This window comes from Nerophis ophidion, linkage group LG28 (genome assembly GCF_033978795.1).
Source record: "Nerophis ophidion isolate RoL-2023_Sa linkage group LG28, RoL_Noph_v1.0, whole genome shotgun sequence".
Classification (NCBI taxonomy): Eukaryota; Metazoa; Chordata; class Actinopteri; order Syngnathiformes; family Syngnathidae; genus Nerophis; species Nerophis ophidion.
Genome location: NC_084638.1, coordinates 8,756,884 through 8,772,408, shown reverse-complemented (window position 1 = coordinate 8,772,408; position 15,525 = coordinate 8,756,884). Strand labels below are relative to the sequence as shown.

The 15,525-nt window shown below is 45.7% G+C and overlaps 1 protein-coding gene and 1 long non-coding RNA gene across 3 annotated transcripts in view; one reads left to right on the top strand and one right to left on the bottom strand.

Annotated features, from left to right (window-relative positions):
- Window positions 1–15,525, bottom strand: part of rnf220a (ring finger protein 220a) — a 433,695-nt gene that overhangs the window by 191,589 nt on the left and 226,581 nt on the right.
- The window catches only part of LOC133545075 (uncharacterized), a 100,952-nt gene that overhangs the window by 5,534 nt on the left and 79,893 nt on the right, over window positions 1–15,525 (top strand). For both annotated transcript variants that reach the window (XR_009804722.1, XR_009804721.1), the window contains exon 2: window positions 1,819–1,952. This is a non-coding gene — a long non-coding RNA (uncharacterized LOC133545075). The remainder of the gene's footprint in view (window positions 1–1,818; window positions 1,953–15,525) is intronic.

Here is a 15,525-nt window from a genome sequence, read left to right as displayed (position 1 = left end):
TCTGGTCGATAGACACTAGATGCACCAACGCGGGCTTGGGTAATGGCTTTTTTCTCTCTCCCCTAATAGTTGAAAGCTGCCTCCAACGCGCTAGCCGTCGCCAGGAAAAAAAAAAAAGTGGCCTGAGTGCTCGTGGAGACGGCAATCATATCAGGCAAAAGAGGAGAATAGGGCTTGATCGACAGACATGCAGAGTGCTCACGTCTACTCCCAACGCCCGCGTCGTCATCAGTGGACGATCTGGGATATCGACGTATACTTGGTCAACAGCCATACAGGTCACACTGAGGGTGGAAGTATAAACAACTTTAATACCGTTGCAAATATGCGCCACACTGTGAACCCACACCAAACAAGAATGACAAAACATATTTCGGGAGAATACCCGCACCACAACAAATACCTAGAATCCCTTGTAGCAGTAACTTTTCCGGGAGGCTACAATATACACCCCCGCTACAGCCAAACCCCGACACATTTTTAGTAAATTCATAAAAGAAGAAAACTTCATAAATGTTTTTTTTGTGTGTGAGCAACAAATGTGTGCTCCAATCCAAAAAAATAAGAGTTGTAGAAATTATTGGAAACTCAAGACCAGGGGTCACCAACGCGGGGGGCCCGTAAGGACCAGATGAGTCGCCTGCTGGCCTGTTCTAAAAATAGCTCAAATAGCAGCACTTACCAGTGAACTGCCTCAATTTTTTTAATTGTATTTATTTACTAGCAAGCTGGTCTCGCTTTTCTCAACATTTTTAATTCTAAGAGAGATAAAAACTTGAATAGAATTTGAAAATCCAAGAAAATATTTAAAAAACTTGGTCTTCACTTGTTTGAAAAATTTAGTTTATATTTTTAATTTGCTTCTTATAACTTTCAGAAAGACAATTTTAGAGAAAAAATACAACCTTAAAAATGATTTTAGGATTTTTAAACACATATACCTTTTTACCTTTTAAATTCCTTCCTCTTCTTTCCTGACAATTTAAACCAATGTTCAAGTACATTTTTTATTTTTTATTGCAAAGAATAATAAATACATTTTGATTTAATTCTTCATTTTAGCTTCTGTTTTTTCGACGAAGAATATTTGTGAAATATTTCTTCAAACTTGCACAGATATATTTGTCGCTCCCGTAACACACGCAGATGGCTTCCGTTGAAATCCTCCTCGTAATGAAAGTGGAACTTCAAAGAGTGGATCGTGAGATCGACAGGCGGATCGGTGCGGCGTCTTCAGTGATGCGGACGTTGTATCGATCCGTTGTGGTGAAGAAGGAGCTGAGCCGGAAGGCAAAGATCCCAATTTACCGGTCCATCTACGTTCCCATCCTCACCTATGGTCATGAGCTTTGGGTCATGACCGAAAGGACAAGATCACGGGTACAAGCGGCCGGAATGAGTTTGGGTCTCTCCCTTAGAGATAGGGTGAGAAGCTCTGCCATCCGGGAGGAACTCAAAGTAAAGCCGCTGCTCCTCCACATCGAGAGGAGCCAGATGAGGTGGTTCGGGCATCTGGTCAGGATGCCACCCGAACGCCTCCCTAGGGATGTGTTTAGGGCACGTCCAGCTGGTAGGAGGCCACGGGAAAGACCCAGGACACGTTGGGAAGACTATGTCTCCCGGCTGGCCTGGGAACGCCTCGGGATCCCCCGGGAACAGCTAGACGAAGTGGCTGGAGATAGGGAAGTCTGGGCTTCCCTGCCTAGGCTGCTGCCCCCGCGACCCGACCTCGGATAAGCGGAAGATGATGGATGGATGGACTTCAAAGCAATGACATGTTAAAACTATGGAATATGACGTTGCCGTTTTTCTCCTCAGGAGTTCTCGCCTGGGAGTGCCATCTCCGGGTTGGGGAGGAGATCAAGTACCTAGGAGTTGTCGCGACGGAGGGGGTCGTTCTCCCAGGAAGGCAGACGGACAACTCAAGACATGGCGTTTAAGTGACTAAAAAGGTACAAACAAAAAGCGCTCACTGCGAAGGCACAACTTGGCTAAAGAGACACAGCTAACACGTTAGCATAAACTATGAAAATAACGCAAACAGGACGTGCTGTGACTAGAAACATGAAACAAGAACCGAGCGTGGAACGAACGCAATGACGCCGGGACGACCAACAGAAAATGACAGGCTTAAATAGTGATGTGGTGATTGAAAACGGGTGCGTGAGTTCAAACAAAGGAGGACAGGTGAACTGATTGGTAGTCATGGTGACAAAACAGGGAGTGAAAAAAACAGGAACTTGAAGAGTCCAAAGGTCAACAGAACATAGCCAAACAAGACACGACGAGAGTCTTGTTCACGAGTGAGGGAAGAGTGGCTCGGTGCGGCATATTCAGTAATGCGGACGCTGTATCGATCCGTTGTGGTGAAGGAGGGGCTGAGCCGGAAGGGAAAGCTCTCAATTTACCGGTCGATCTGCGTTCCCATCCTCACCTATGGTCGTGGGTGAGAAGTTCTGTCATCCAGGAGGAACTCAAATTTAAAGCCTCTGCTCCTCCACATGGAGAGGAGCCAGATGAGGTGGTTTGGGCATCTGGTCAGGATGCCACCTGATCGCCTCCCGAGGGTGGTGTTTCAGGCACGTCCGACCGGTAGGAGGCCACGGGGTAGACCCAGGACATGTTGAGAAGACTATGTCTCCCGGCTGGCCTGGGAACGCCTCGGGATCCCCCGGGGAGGAGCTAGATAAAGGCTGCTGCCCCCTCGAACCGACTTCGGATAAGCGGAAGATGGATGGATGGATGCTACAAACCAACACTAAATGTTAAAATTCTTCTATCTACCAAAATCACCCCTGTTTGTATACTTTTAGAGTGCTTCAAATTGGTACTGATTGATCTACCACAAAGAGGCCCTATGATGCAAACTCAACTTTTGTGCATTTCGGATCTGAATAAGTTCCTAAAGTTTGAAATCAAACCGTGGAGGCAGTGCGGAGATCCATCCATCCATCCATTTCCTACCGCTTATTCCCTTTGGGGCCGCGGGGGTTGCTGGAGCCTATCTCAGCTACAATCGGGCAGAAGGCGGCGTGGACCCTGGACAAGTCGCCACCTCATTGCGGGGCCAACACAGATAGACGGACTACATTCACACACTAGGGACCATTTAGTGTTGCCAATCAACCTATCCCCAGGTGCATGTCTTTGGAGGTGGGAGGGGCCTATCCCCAGGTGCATGTCTTTGAAGGTGGGAGGGGCCTATCCCCAGGTGCATATCTTTTGGAGGTGGGAGGAAGCCGGAGTACCCGGAGGGAACCCACGCATTCACGGGGAGAACATGCAAACTCCACACAGAAAGATCCCGAGCCCGGGATTGAACTCAGGACTACTCAGAAACTTCGTATTGTGAGGCGGAGGCACTAACCCCTCCTCCACCGTGCTGCCCGCATTGCGGAGACATTTAGAAAAAAGAAGATTATGTTTCTTCATACGTCCGCCAAACGAGCCATTTGTATTTTGCAAAACCTGGTGGTGTTTTTCGCACCGATGACGTCACCGGGTTATCCATATTTACTAGGAGTGTCAACGTATTTTTCAAATAAATCGCGATTCCTATTTGTAACGATTCTTAATCGATGCAAAAAAATATATATATCAAAAATAGATTTGATTATAATTTTTTCGATATAAATGGAGTGTGTACCCAAATAAACCGATAAAAAAATGTCCCAGGCCAGCTGGACCAAACAGACAACTGTCTATCGAGTGAGTCACACTTTATATTGATCATGACAGACCGCATACGTCGTCTGGCTAGATTTTGAATGCATTTTTAAAATGATTTAGAGGTATAAACAATTGCTCCCATTAGCTTTGTTACGAGCAACCAAGAACAAGACGGTTTTTGCATGTTAGAATGCAAAAAAATAATCTTCTTGGCATAATGATTATGACGGATAGGCACAATTCCAAAAAAGTGCAGTCCCCCTCTACATCTGAACTCAATTGAACCAAATGCAGGTCATAATCTGTCATCACCATAAAAATGTCTATTACCTTCACTTCTTTTGAGGTGAAGCTGCTTTGTGCGCATTGTACAGCTTCTTGACCTCCCACTGGCCTCACATGATGACATTAGGGCCGACACCTTGGCGTTGTAACAGGGTCGCCCACAGTGCACCAATGCCAATGTCACACATGCAGACCTACACGCACTAAATGACCTATAGATGTTGTACACACCCACACACACACACACACACACACACACACACACACACACACACACACACACACACACACACACACACACACACACACTCCTGATCAAGTCCCCCCTGGCGAGCTTTGAAAGACGCTTCCTCTATGCATGCTCATTACAGCGCATTAGCAAGGTGTGCGTGTCACAAACTAACAAGTGGAACAACAGAGTTAGCACAAGAGGGAGGGAGGGGTCCTTACACCAGCCCTCACACACACACACACACACACGATTGTGTACTTCGTACCTTCTGGAGACCTGATAAACTAAAACAAAACATAATCACAGACATGCACACACACAAACACTCATGTAGTTCGTACCTTCTGGGGACCTGATAAAAATGCCTACCTCTTTAGGACCAGCCTTTCTAGATATATAAAGAAGTGTATTTACAACATTAATAATATATACATACTATGCAAATATAAAAAAAAGCTTGTTGTGAAAAATGAGTTGGAATTTCACTAGAAAAACATAGGATTTTGGCAGTTTTATAGTAAGTCGTCATTTTACTCGACGCAAATCAAATTCTGACAAGAAAAACTGAACATTTGTGCAATGTTATGACAAGAGTTGGAATTTTAGTCAATAACAGTCGCAATTTTACAAGAAAAGCTTAAAATTTATGAAAATAGTCGTGATTTTACTCAACGAATGTGACAATTTTATAAGAAAACATTTAATTTTGGCAATATTATAATAACAATCGGAATTTTACTTGGCAAAATGGTGACAAAAGTCATCATATTAATAAAAAAAAAATGCCACTGTTTTACTAGAACAGCAAAAAACACTCCGAATTTTGTATGACAAATGTCACCATTTTGCATTAAAAAGTTATAATGTTACTTAAAAGGTAAAAATTTTACGGGAATATATTGCAATATTACAGAAAGAATATGAAAAATTGTTCCCAATTTTATATGAAAAAATTTGACGCGTTGTGAGACAAAGACTGCTTATAGTTTTTATTTTAGCAAGATATTTTTGTTTTTTTTGTTTGGCCCCTGTGCCGCACTCTGGGCAACACTGCTGTAGAAGCTAACTGTTAATGTCCACTATAGTCTTAGTAGCGTTGAAATACTGTAAAATGTTTTGTGTTTCAACAATATTTACTTTTGTATGCACGTTAAATCAACAAAAAAAATCCTGACTTTGGAGCAATGTTCTCGGACTCTAGTATTAGGTTCCCTATTATATGCAATGGTTTTCTGTATTGAGACCATGATTTATGTCCTAACTTGTTCACACCTCATCACGTGGAAGCTACTTTTCCTTGATGTCTCAAGTAGGGTAGAAATACAAGAACACACACACACACACACACACACACACACACACACCCTGGGGGTATCGATCGCAACCACTGTTTCACCTTTGCCTCTGTGACCTCTCAAACGATGTGTTTATTTACTCTATTACCACACACTAATGCACGTTTGAAGTACATACCAGGGGGCGCACACAGATTTATTGCATGAACAAGAAGCTAATCCAACACTTAGATAATTTCAATCATTCATTCCTAAATTTTCTCTCTACATTCTCTGAGAAGAAAGCAGACTATCTGATTATGAGAATCTTACCATGGCCAGATTCGTGGAATAGTAACGACCATGTGGTTGGTTTGGCCGCGACTCACCGGATTTCCGTTGTCTTTTTGCGACACGCCTTAAGGCGAAGAGGTCACCAAAGGATCATGGTTATCGGCGTAAGGAGCGCGACATTCCATCCGCCGCCTGCGTTCCCTTCACGTGATGCCCCCGCCTTCTCTTCCAACACCTCAGCTGATAACATAACGTAGACCTCTGTAGGTCTGTCAGCCCTTTAATGAACTTTGCAGAGACTGAACGTGGAACACAGGCGATACCAAAGTTACTTCACGACTTTGCGTTCCGCCTTCATTCGTACTGGGTGGACTGAACTGCGTACTACGTAAAACCCTCGGAACGCCTCTGTGTTTCCCCCAGTGGACCCGGAAGTGGTGACCAGAAACCTGGTTGTCTGGTAGTCTTCCATACTGAGATCGCCACCTCCGGACCAGAATAAGCCATCCATCCATCATCTTCCGCTTATCCGAGGTCGGGTCGCGGGGGCAACAGCCTAAGCAGGGAAACCCAGACTTCCCTCTCCCCAGCCACTTCGTCTAGCTCTTCCCGGGGGATCCCGAGGCGTTCCCAGGCCAGCCGGGAGACATAGTCTTCCCAACGTGTCCTGGGTCTTCCCCGTGGCCTCCTACCGGTTGGACGTGCCCTAAACACCTCCCTAGGGAGGCGTTCAGGTGGCATCCTGACCAGATGCCCGAACCACCTCATCTGGCTCCTCTCGATGTGAAGGAGCAGCGGCTTTACTTTGAGTTCCTCCCGGATGGCAGAGCTTCTCACCCTATCTCTAAGGGAGAGCCCCGCCACACGGCGGAGGAAACTCATTTCGGCCGCTTGTACCCGTGATCTTATCCTTTCGGTCATGACCCAAAGCTCATGACCATAGGTGAGGATGGGAACGTAGATCGACCGGTAAATTGAGAGCCTTGCCTTCCGGCTCAGCTCCTTCTTCACCACAACGGATCGGTACAACGTCCGTATTACTGAAGACGCCGCACCGATCGGCCTGTCGATCTCACGATCCACTCTTCCCTCACTCGTGAACAAGACTCCTAGGTACTTGAACTCCTCCACTTGGGGCAGGGTCTCCTCCCCAACCCGGAGATGGCACTCCACCCTTTTCCGGGCGAGAACCATGGACTCGGACTTTGAGGTGCTGATTCTCATTCCGGTCGCATCACACTCGGCTGCGAACCGATCCAGCGAGAGCTGAAGATCCCGGTCAGATGAAGCCATCAGGACCACATCATCTGCAAAAAGCAGAGACCTAATCCTGCGGTCACCAAACCGGAACCCCTCAACGCCTTGACTGCGCCTAGAAATTCTGTCCATAAAAGTTATGAACAGAATCGGTGACAAAGGACAGCCTTGGCGGAGTCCAACCCTCACTGGAAATGTGTTCGACTTACTGCCGGCAATGCGGACCAAGCTCTGGCACTGATCGTACAGATTTCCCTCGCCCGGACGCGGGTCACCGGGGCCCCCCTCTGGAGCCAGGCCCGGAGGTGGGGCACGATGGCGAGCGCCTGGGGACCAGAATAAGCGTGGAAAATAAGCGTGGAAAAAAAACATCAATCAATCAATGTTTACTTATATAGCCCTGAATCACTAGAGCAGGGGTGCCCACACTTTTTCTGCAGGCGAGCTACTTTTCAATTGACCAACTCGAGGGGATCTACCTCATTTATATATATCATTTATATTTATTTATTTATGAAAGAGACATTTTTGTAAACAAGTTAAATGTGTTTAATGATAATACAAGCATGTGTAACACATATAGATGTCTTTCTTTCACAAAGACAAGAATATAAGTTGGTGTATTACCTGATTCTGATGACTTGCATTGATTGGAATCAGACAGTAATGATGATAACGCCGGTTTTTGGCATCTAATTCATCCAGCTTCCATACACTTTACAAGAAAAACATTGGCGACAAATTCCGTAGCTTGCTTGATTGACATTCACGGCACCCGAGGGTCTTGTGAGATGACGCTGGCTGCTGCCAGTTCATTATTATGAAAAAATGACCGAGAGGAAGGCGAGAAACACTTTTTATTTCAACAGACTCTCGCGCCGTCCCTTCCGTCAAAATTCTAAAGGCCGACTGCACATTTCCTATCTTCACAATAAAAGCCCTGCTTCATGCTGCCTGCGCTAACAAAATAAGAGTCTCGGACTTGGGCACGCCAGCTTTTCTGAGGGATCGCTTGTGCACGCCAGTTTTCCGAGACTCTGTATTTAGTTAGCGCGGGCAGCATGAAGCAGGGCTTTTATTGTGAAGATAGGAAATGTGCAGTCGGCCTTTAGAGTTTTGACGGAAGGTACGGCGCGAGAGTCTGTTGAAATAAAAAGTGTTTCTCGCCTTCCTCTCTGTCATATTTTCAGCGTCATCTCACAAGACCCTCCGGTACCGTGAATGTCATTTAAGTGACGTCTTGGTGAAGATTGATGATCATTAATTTTTAGGTCTATTTTTTTTAAAAGCCTGGCTGGAGATCGACCGACACACCCCCCGCGGTCGACTGGTAGCTCGCGATCGACGTAATGGGCACCCCTGCACTGGTGTCTCAATCCGGTTTCAGGGCAAATCACTCCACGGAGACAGCCCTCGCAAAAATTACTAATCTATTGCTAACGATGGATTCTGATGCGTCATCTATGTTGCTGCTCCTCGATCGTAGCGCTGCTTTCGATACCGTCGATCATAATATTTTATTAGAACGTATCAAAACACGAATTGGTATGTCAGACTTAGCCCTGTCTTGGTTTAACTCTTATCTTACTGATAGGATGCAGTGCGTCTCCCATAACAATGTGACCTCGGACTACGTTAAGGTAACGTGTGGAGTTCCCCAGGGTTCGGTCCTTGGCCCTGCACTCTTCAGCATCTACATGCTACCGCTAGCGGACATCGTACGCAAATACGGTGTTAGCTTTCAGTGTTATGCTGATGACCCCCAACTCTACATGCCCCTAAAGCTGACCAACACGCCGGATTGTAGTCAGCTGGAGGCGTGTCTTAACGAAATTAAACAATGGATGTCCGCTAACTTTTTGCAAGGATAGTTTCAGGATATGTTTAATGACTAATAGTTTGAGGAATCGGACCAATTTAGTGCACGGAAACATACTTTTCCGTCATGTAACATTATTGTTAGTCTTGCACAGGAGTGGTCAGAGTTGACAGCAACCGACGTCTCCGTGAAATCCAGTCAGCAAGACTACTGGTCAGTTGTAGAGTCAAGAAAAACAAAACTAAAAAACGTTTGGTGGACATTTCGGCAGCTTCTCTATATTTTCCTGGATTAATGTCCGCAATGTGGATGTTGTTTTGGCACGGGAGCTAAATTCTGGTTTGGGGTGGCGCACACTTAAGTTTTCTACTAAGGACATGTTTCAATGGTTTTGTTTTTCTGTTTCGGTGGATCACATCGGTTTCAGGTGGTCGGAGGACAGGATTGTGTCGATCTCTGGCTGTGGGCTGTTTGTTTATTTGATAGGGACTTTGCACCATACGTATCTTGTACAGACCAGATACAACTATTTTCCAAACAGGGAGGTTAGGGAGGTTGATCAGTAGTTTTTATGTTTATCATTTCTATGCAGATGATATTCAACTGTTATGCTCCTTCAATGATTCAGAGGTTCACTTTTTATGTGAGTTTTGGAGTGTGTATCCTGTATTAAAAACTGGTTGTCCTCAAATTTCCTCCAGATAAATACAAAAAACCCGGAAACTCTGATAATTGCTCCCGATAAAAAGATGGAACCTAATCAGGAACTCCCTTGGTGCATCCATTAAATGCAGCCTCAGAAACCTTGGAGTTGTGTTGGATCAGTCCGTGTCTTTGGAGGGTCACTGTCGTCAACTGACCAAAACTGTTTCGATCACCTCAGAAATATTTCTAAAGTGAGAAATTTGTGGTCAAAAGTGGATCTGGAAATAATAATCATTCACGAGTTCGTTTCGTCTCGCATTGACTATTGCAGTTCTCTCTTCACTCTTTTCAACAAGTCAAGGCCAAAGAGACTTAAGATTGTACAAAATGCGGCTGCCAGACTTCGGACAGTCCATATCACCCCCGTTTTATGCAGTTTTCATCGGCTTCCAGTTAAATTCCGCATTGAGTTTAAAATTGGTGAGTACATCACTGACTTGCTATGCCCCTACTCTTTGGGGCGCAGCCTCCGATCTTCAGGCCAGGGTCTTCTTAAGATCCCAAAAACTTGTTTTAAAACTCAGTGGCAGAGGGGTTAGTGTGTCTTGCCTCACAATACGAATGTCTTGAGTAGTCCTGGGTTCAATCCCGGCTCGGAATCTTTCTGTGTGGAGTTTGCATGACTGCGTGGGTTCCCTCTGGGTACTCCGGCTTCCTCCCACCTCCAAAGACATGCACCTGGGGATAGGCTCCTCCCACCGCCAAAGAAATGCACCTGGGGATAGGCTCCTCCCACCTCCAAAGACATGCACCTGGGGATAGGCTCCTCCCACTTCCAAAGACATGCACCTGGGGATAAGTTGATTGGCAACACTAAATTGGCCTTAGCGTGTGAATGTTGTCTGTCTGTGTTGGCCCTGCGATGAGGTGGCGACTTGTCCAGGGTGTACGCCGCCTTCTGCCCGATTGTAGCTGAGATAGGCACCAGTGCTCCCGCCACCCCAAAGTGAATAAGCGGTAGAAAATGGATGGAGACCTGGCATTTCAGGCGATAGCTCCCAGACTCTGAACACTTGCACCAGACACTCCGTGATCTTGACTGTGTTGAAACTTTTCGAAACATTTTGAAAACTTCTCTTTTTAGTAAAGCTTTTAGTTAATGCCCCTTTTAACTATCATTTTTGTATCCTTTTTACCGTTTTAAAATGAATTGTTTTACTTCACCTATGTTTTGTACAGCACTTTGTGATTTTATCTGTGAAAAGTGTTTAATAAATAAAATGTACTTATTTACTTACTATTACCCGTTGTCCAAAGCAAAAATACCCATTATCGATTAAATCCCAATTAAATCTGTGGACAAATGCTTCTTCAACCGCCGGCAAAAATGTTCGTAACTTAAATCATGCCGGCCATTTTAAGGCCGACAAAAAGCCAAGAGACATATGGAAGTTGAGGTACCACTCCTATCTTGCCGATTATATTGTACCATATGTCCCGGCAAGAAATCTGCGTTCAAAGGACTCCGGCTTATTAGTGATTCCTAGAGCCCAAAAAAAGTCTGCGGGCTATAGAACGTTTTCATTTCGGGCTCCAGTACTCTGAATGCCCTCCCGGTAAAAGTTCGAGATGCCACCTCAGTAGAAGCATTTAAGTCTCAGCCTTAAAACTCATTTGTATACTCTAGCCTTTAAATAGACTCCCTTTTTAGACCAGTTGATCTGCCGCTTCTTTTCTTTTTCTCCTATGTCCCACTCTCCCTTGTGGAGGGGGTCCGGTCCGATCTGATCCGGTGGCCATGTACTGCTTGCCTGTGTATCGACTGGGACATCTCTGCGCTGCTGATCCGCCTCCGCTTGGGATGGTTCCTGCTGGCTCCGCTGCGAACGGGACTCTCGCTGCTGTGTTGGATCCGCTTTGGACCGGACTCTCGCGACTGTGTTTGATCCATTATGGATTGAACTTTCACAGTATCATGTTAGACCCGCTCGACATCCATTGCTTTCCTCCTCTCCAAGGTTCTCATAGTCATCAATCAATCAATCAATGTTTATTTATATAGCCCCAAATCACAAATGTCTCAAAGGACTGCACAAATCATTACGACTACAACATCCTCGGAAGAACCCACAAAAGGGCAAGGAAAACTCACACCCAGTGGGCAGGGAGAATTCACATCCAGTGGGACGCCAGTGACAATGCTGACTATGAGAAACCTTGGAGAGGACCTCAGATGTGGGCAACCCCCCCCCCTCTAAGGGACCGAAAGCAATGGATGTCGCGCGGGTCTAACATGATACTGTGAAACCATCTCATGCGGAGGCGGATCAGCAGCGTAGAGATGTCCCCAACCGATACAGGCGAGCGGTCCATCCTGGGTCTCGACTCTGGACAGCCAGTACTTCATCCATGGTCATCGGACCGGACCCCCTCCACAAGGGAGGGGGGGACATAGGAGAAAAAGAAAAGAAGCGGCAGATCAACTGGTCTAAAAAAGAGGTCTATTTAAAGGCTAGAGTATACAGATGAGTTTTAAGGTGAGACTTAAATGCTTCTACTGAGGTAGCATCTCGAACTGTTACCGGGAGGGCATTCCAGAGTACTGGAGCCCGAACGTAAAACGCTCTATAGCCCGCAGACTTTTTTTGGGCTCTAGGAATCACTAATAAGCCGGAGTCTTATGAACGCAGATTTCTTGCCGGGACATACGGTACAATACAATCGGCAAGATAGGCTGGAGCTAGACCGTGTAGTATTTTATACGTAAGTAGTAAAACCTTAAAGTCACATCTTAAGTGCACAGGAAGCCAGTGCAGGTGAGCCAGTATAGGTATATATGTATGTATATATGTATATAAAGGTATATACAGTATAGGTATATATGTATGTATATATGTATATATAGGTATATATGTATGTATATATGTATATAAAGGTATATACAGTATAGGTATATATGTATGTATATATGTATATAAAGGTATATACAGTACAGGCGTAATGTGATCAAACTTTCTTGTTCTTGTCAAAAGTCTAGCAGCCGCATTTTGTACCAACTGTAATCTTTTAATGCTAGACATGGGGAGACCCGAAAATAATACGTTACAGTAATCGAGACGAGACGTAACAAACGCATGGATAATGATCTCGGCGTCTTTAGTGGACAAAATGGAGCGAATTTTAGCGATATTACAGAGATGAAAGAAGGCCGTTTTAGTAACGCTTTTAATGTGTGACTCAAAGAGAGAGTTGGGTCGAAGATAACACCCAGATTTTTTACAGAATCACCTTGTTTTATTATTTGGTTGTCAAATGTTAAAGTTGTATTATTAAATAGAGGTCGGTGTCTAGCAGGACCGATAATCAGCATTTCCGTTTTTTTTTTTGTGGTAGTGGTTTGTGTTGTGGTTTTTGCAGCCCTTTGAGATACTAGTGATTTAGGGCTATATAAGTAAACATTGATTGATTGACTGATTGACTGATTGTCAGCTATCTTAATACCTTTTGAATGTAAAAAACGGGGGTCCTAATTCTAGGGTTGCACATATTTCTTGTTTGCATACAGTATTCGCCAGAACGTGCGTGTCTGAGGCGTCAGCCAGCTTGTAGCTAGGCAAGCCATCCATAGTGATTAGTAATAAAATTTTAATGAGGCCCCCATACATATGTCTGGCTGTCAGATTTACGAGGGCATTTATAGAGGCGTGCTTCACGGTGCCAGCACGGACAGCCAGGACGCCGCTCCACACACACACAGACGACAAAATGGACACACAACCAGACAGTGTGTCTCATTCTGTCACGGTCTTGTTTAGCAGTGCCACGGGGACCCGTACTGTCAGCGCGCTGTCAACTCTAGGTGCTCTGGGCCCTAAATGAAGGCATCAAGCGCTCTCATCCCCGGCTGTAATAAAAGCCAGTCAACAAGCCCCTGCCGCAGGCATCTCATAATGACTTTTTATTTCCATTTGGTCGCCCCAGCCTGAAGAATTAAAGCCCAGTTTGGCGACTAGAGGACAAGGTGGCCTCACGGTCACCAGAAGAGCTGCGGGGTACAGCAGACACCTTTTGGCTCCGGAAGGAATCCAGAAACAGCTGTGGTCATGTGGCGTTTAATTAGGCGGGTTTATTTGAAACTCATTTTCACATCTGGAATGCCCTCCCGGTAACAGTTCGAGATGCTACCTCAGTCTCACCTTAAAACTCATCTGTATACTCTAGCCTTTAAATCAGTGGTTCCAAAGTGGGCGGTACCGGGGGCGGTGGAAAGATCTGGGGGGGCGGTGAGGAAGAAGGGGGCGGCAGTCCGAAGTCGAAGTCAGAAGTTCGAACGTTTGTTTGACGATTTGTACACAACACGTGCAGCAGGACGAGTCAGTGGACGACGCATCAGAGTCCGGTTACCACACGCCAACATCATATTTAGTAGAACGGGGCTTCAGTGCAGTCGCCTTGCTTCTTTCCAAGCAAAGAAACCGACTGAAAATTACTGACCGCGGGGATCTACGACTTCTTCTTAGTGAGTTCCAGCCTGATGTTGAGAAGCTTATGTCCCTGCACCAAGCACATCCATCCCATTAATATTAAGTGTGATCTATGTTGCTGAAACAGTTAAAACGGCTAAAAAATGAATTGGTTTACTAAATTGGGTTTTATTTGTGAAATACACATTTGTGTTTAACCTTTCTCTTTTCAAATTGCAGCATACCAAATATCAAGAAAGAGGTGTTTGTTTCCATATGTGTCTGTGGTGGGGTGTGGGGGGTGGGGGGTGGGGGTGGGGGGCGCTAGTAATTCACTGGGGAGCCAAGGGGGCGCCAGCCTGCAAAAGTTTGGGAACCATTGCTTTAAATAGACCTCCTTTTAGACCAGTTGATCTGCCGCTTCTTTTCTTTTTTCTCCTATGTCCCGGAGGGGGTCCGGTCCGATGACCATGGATGAAGTACTGGCTGTCCAGAGTCGAGACCCAGGATAATAATAATAATAATAATAATAATGGATTATATTTATATCGCGCTTTTCTATTGTTATATACTCAAAGCGCTCACAGAGAAGTGGGAACCCATCATTCATTCACACCTGGTGGTGGCACCTAGTGGGGGCGGTATAAGCTCGGTTGGTAGAGTGACCGTGCCAGCAACTTGAGGGTTGCAGGTTCGATTCCCGCTTCCGCCATCCTAGTCACTGCCGTTGTGTCCTTGCGCAAGACACTTTACCCACCTGCTCCCAGTGCCACCCACACTGGTTTAAATGTAACTTAGATATTGGGTTTCACTATGTAAAGCGCTTTGAGTCACTAGAGAAAAGCGCTATATAAATATAATTCACTTCACTTCACATCTGTAGCCACAGCTGCCCTGGGGTAGACTGACGGAAGCGTGGCTGCCAGTTTGCCCCTACGGCCCCTCCGACCACCACGAATCATTCATTCACCGGTGTGAGCGGCACCGGGGGCAAAGGTGAAGTGTCCTGCCCAAGGACACAACGGCAGCGACTTTGATGTCCATAGGTGGGAAGCGAACCTGCAACCCTCAGGTTTCTGGCACGCCCGCTCTACCTACTACGCCATACCGCCCGCTCGTCGGGACCCAGGATGGACCGCTCGCCTGTGTATCGGTTGGGGACATCTCTACGCTGCTGATCCGCCTCCGCTTGAGATGGTTTCCTGTGGACGGGACTCTCGCTGCTGTCTCGGATCCGCCTTGAACTGAACTCTCGCGACTGTGTTGGAGCCACTATGGATTGAACTTTCACAGTATCATGTTAGACCCCGGAACCTTCACTCTACCAACCGAGCTACTTTTGCAACTTTTTTTTATTTTTATTTTTTTAATCGATCAAAAATCCTTACAAATAAGAACCGCGGTCAATCTGAGTCTTGAGTCTTTCCTTCAGCCCGCAACACCCACAATGCATTGCGTTTACTACCGTAACACTTTGATGCCCTATCATTAAACTTTAACCTAAAGATGTGACTTTAAGGTTTTACTACTTACGTATAAAATACTACACGGTCTAGCTCCATCCTATCTTGCCGATCGTATTGTACC